The sequence below is a fragment of the Chenopodium quinoa genome, unplaced genomic scaffold (assembly GCF_001683475.1).
Source record: "Chenopodium quinoa cultivar QQ74 unplaced genomic scaffold, ASM168347v1, whole genome shotgun sequence".
Lineage (NCBI taxonomy): Eukaryota > Viridiplantae > Streptophyta > Magnoliopsida > Caryophyllales > Amaranthaceae > Chenopodium > Chenopodium quinoa.
Window position 1 is genome coordinate 2,310,221 of NW_018743476.1, and position 4,490 is coordinate 2,314,710.

The 4,490-nt window shown below is 33.3% G+C and overlaps 1 long non-coding RNA gene across 1 annotated transcript; it reads right to left on the bottom strand.

Moving 5' to 3' along the window:
- Positions 1–1,523: 1,523 nt before the first annotated feature.
- On the bottom strand, positions 1,524–3,744 carry LOC110739367. Its single transcript, XR_002514781.1, has 2 exons — positions 2,631–3,744; positions 1,524–1,696 (listed from the first exon to the last, which is right to left on the bottom strand). It is a non-coding gene; the product is annotated as an uncharacterized LOC110739367 (long non-coding RNA).
- Positions 3,745–4,490: the final 746 nt, after the last annotated feature.

Genomic DNA, 4,490 nt, shown 5'->3' on the forward strand with positions numbered 1-4,490 from the left:
CATCACGGAAAAATCTTCACACTTGGGTAGTAAAAATACAGAATTTCAAAAAAAAAAATATTTCGAGACATTCATAGCATAGGTGTCGCGCGCAACTAGAAGAGTTGCGCACGGATGTCACGCGCAACTGATTTTGTTGCGCGCAACAGGTTCACGCAACTTCAGAGACGTTGCGCGCGCCACCTGATGACGAACTGCGGACCCGAATTTTTGCGTTTGAATGATGTTGCGATTTCTACTTACAGCAAAAGAGGGTATTTCTTAAATATAACATATACTCGAAAAATAAAATTAAACTTTGATTTATTTCTTTTTAACAAGTTTGATTAAATTTTTTTCATTTAATTTCTAACTAAGAGATTATAGCAAAAATAAAAAAAATACATAATAATGAAATTTATAAAAAAATTAGAACTACGCAAAGACCTAATTTCATAAAGCGAATACATAGGCAATCTTTATGATTCGGTCATATCAAAATATAAAAATATAAAGCTCATTTTATTTCATTCAGAATTCAAAAGAGAGATATTATTGAACTAGATAGTAAACGAAAAAAATACATAGTAGTGATAACACTTTTTTCGAAAAAAAAAACTAATGATAAAATTGTGTAACACCCTAAGGTTTTACTATGTCCTCAATTGTTACAGATGATGAAGGAGTAGTTTCCATCGAAGCATTTTCATAAACCTTGGAGCTTTCCCCTACACTCTTCTTCTTCACCTAAACATCGTTTTTCAATTTAGGGATTAGGGCCTTTGCAACCTGTATACCTTTCCCTTTGACTATTGGAGATTTCTTGCGAGTATTTGGTGAAGGTTCTTTGATCTTCACACCTTGTTGCGCAGGTTTGGTGGGAGCTTTCCTTTTTGTTTCCTTCAAACGAGCCTTAGGGGATGAGAAGTCTAATTTTCTTCTCACTCCTTTGTTTTGGCCACTAGGAGGAGTAGTAGTGGTTGAATGCATCAAAGGCTTAGGTGGATTGCGAGTTGTAGCGGCTTGAAGTTGAGATCGAGCCTTGTTTAATTCACCCTTATCCGCCGCATTCATCCAAGCCTTGTAAAAGGAAGATAATGTAATACTCGCGGGAGGATTTTGTATTACCCTCCTAGGAAGACTTGACCAATATTCCATCCAACGAGCAATCCTTTTGAGTTTAAAGGTCACATCTTTAGGGGAATCACAATCTTGCGGGGGTAAAAATTGCCTCATCCCGTATTGTCTCATCACCATACAAGGAAAAATATAAGTAGTACTAGATAAGCCTAAAAGCCTAATGTAAGGGCAATTGAGACTATTCCCAATCATACTATTTATGTTCCACCAAGGAATCACAAAACGTATGTTAGGAACCCCTTGACAAAAAAACAACGTCCATTCCTCTTCGTTCTTATGCTTATAAAGGATTCGACGTGTAACAACCCAAAATTTGAAATCTTTTTATAATAACTAAAATTACATATTTATTGAAAATCGTCATTCAAACTCTAGAAGTGTTACTAAAAGGCACAAGATAATACGATAAAAACAAACATTAAACTATTATACCATAGCTAGGTGGTCTAAAACGAGTATAACTTATTACAACCCAAACTTAACATAAAACTTAAACCAAAAGTATACTAAATGACGGCAAGGTCAAATTGTCTTATTCTATGATACGTCCTCACTCGAACCAACCCGTCTTACAAACCTGCAAAAGTAAATAGGAACACAAAGAGAAACTCCAAAATCAGATAAACTAAGTAATCACGACTCCATCCCGTAAAATAAATAATTTTGTTTTGAAAACATTTGTACATGGAATAATAAAATAAATTTATACACTCTAATTAAGCACTCACATAACAAAAGACTTAACCACGCAAATTTACTTATAACTTCTAATTAAGAAAGGGAAAGACAACATTAGTAGGCCGGGACTAATCCCAGAGTAACCACCTACTTACAAGGGTTGCGCATCACCCTGAGTTGGCCAAGTATATATTAACAAAATGTCCCTAGTGTGCACACCCCTCACTAATCTAATGGGTAACCGCAATTTACCGCGCACCAAAAGTATTGGGAGGAAAACCCATGAAAAGGTAATAGATAGAAAAATGTAGTACCAAACCTACTAGAAGCCTATTGGGTATCCACATATGTACACCAATAGAACAACATCTAGTAGGACAACCTGTTCTTCACCCTTTTGGGGGTTTCATTTCCCTTTTTAAAATTATTATAATTTTAAATTCTTTGCAATTAAACACTTAGTCATAATATTCACATATAATCCAGGATTATGCTTATAAAAATGATAGTACCCAAGTCACTTTTTTTATAAAAATAAAAAAATAATAAAAAAAAATCAAGTACCATAGTACATTGTATAAAATCGTCGTATCAAAACATCATATTCGAAACAACATATCCAAAGTATCAATACCAAAGATAAATCGATATTATCATATACGTAGATACTAGTAGTAGTAAAAGTATTTTATTCATTTTTATGAAAACCATATATAAAGTTTATAGAATAAACTACGTACTCATAATTCATTCATATAACACGTCTACCACATAATCGTATCAAAACGGTTTTCTAACGGGATTCTAAGTTCTTGATGGATATCGAAAATTACCTTGATAGCACGTAATTTCCTCCTACTAATTTCCCGAGCGATCACCTATGTAGCCTCCGTCTATCAACAAGCGAATATATATATAAAAAAAAACCTAAGTTAGTATGACCAATATATTAACTCAATCTTGTACACAACCTTAATAAAAAGGTTAGGAAAAACTAGGATGATAATAATAATAGTAATAACAATAAAATAATAAAATAAGATAAAAAAGTAAAAATAATAATAAAATAAGATAAAAAAAAAAGTAAAAATAATAATAAAGGAACCAGTATTGCGTACAAGTTCCCAAAACCAAAAAAAAGAAAGACAATACAAAGTGGAGTTTTCATGCTCCATTTTCACGAAAAAACAGGGCACCTACCCAATTTTTTATTTTTTTTTTAAAAGATACGTAATCAAATCCCATGAAAACTTTGAGTTGCAGGCTAAATTGAGGAAGAAAGGAGTATGGAGAAAGAATTAGAAGAACAATAACAATAGCTTCAACAACGGATATGGTGACCTCGCAAAATTACGGCTCCAATGGTGACCCTTTTCCTAAATTAATTTTTTTTAACTCTAATTTTTGGCTGAAAGTAGGAAGAACTGATAGATTCTTACCAAGAATACGAGATCAGAATCCAAAATTTGGAGAGATTGAAAGTTTGATGTTGATAAATGAATAGGGGAGTATATATATATCAATGTAGAGGGGGTTAGTGAAGAGTTTAGGGTTGATGCTTGCTGATTTGGTACATTGTAACTGATGAATGTAAAGAGTCATTCATTCATAGGTATGATTGAATTGTTAACCATCACTTAATGAGGGGAATAGCAAAGGTTGAGGGTGATGACCATACAAGATTTTGTTTCCCCATTAACTCACTGTTTTTTTTTTTAAGATTAATAAAATCATAAAGATATAATATTGATAAAATCAGTTTAATTAAGATACTAAAATCATTTCATCCTTATCAAAACTGTTTGTCATACTATTAGAAATATTTGCATTGTACCAAAAAAAAAATATTCTTTTCCAAACTTAAAAATCAAAATAATATTTTAAATCAGAAAATTCCCCCTTTAAGAAAATAATAACTATACATAAATTTTACGGGTATTACATGTACTCCCCCATAAAACAAAGTTTGTCCTCGAACTTTATTGTTATTTAATAACTTTAAATAGAATACATAACAATAACGTGGGTAAAATGTTAGTAAAAGAAAGTAGGATGTTAGTGACGCATACTACCCCTCTCAAAGAAAAAGTTTCATCCTCGAAACTTGACATACCTCATGAAATAGCTCAAGGTAACGCTTTCTCATGTCATCCTCAGCTTCCCAAGTTGCCTCCTCGGAAACTTGATTTGACCATAGGACCTTAACTAGCTTGACCACTTTGTTTCGGGTACCTCTTGTCTTAGTGTCAAGTATTTTAACAAGACGCTCTTCAAAAGATAAGGTCTCATCTAACTCTATCAATTCAGGTTGAATAACATGGGTAGGGTCATGGACATATTATCGGAGTTGGAATACATGAAAAACGTTATGAACATTTGATAACTCCATAGATAACGTTAATCGATAGGCCACCTCTCCAACTCATTCTAGCACCTCATACGGGCCAATATACTGTGGACTTAAGTTCCCTTTCCTCCCAAATCGCATGACCCCCTTTGTTGGTGAGACTTTTAGTAAAACTTTTTCTCCAACTTTAAATTCTAACACCCTTCTACTCTGATCTGCATATGATTTCTGTCGGTCTTGGGCTGCTTTCATGTTTTCTTGAATGAGTCGCACTTGTTTCATAGTGTGTTCAATCATTTCCGGCCCTAAGTTAGTGACTCACTTATTTCACTCCTGCACAATAGGC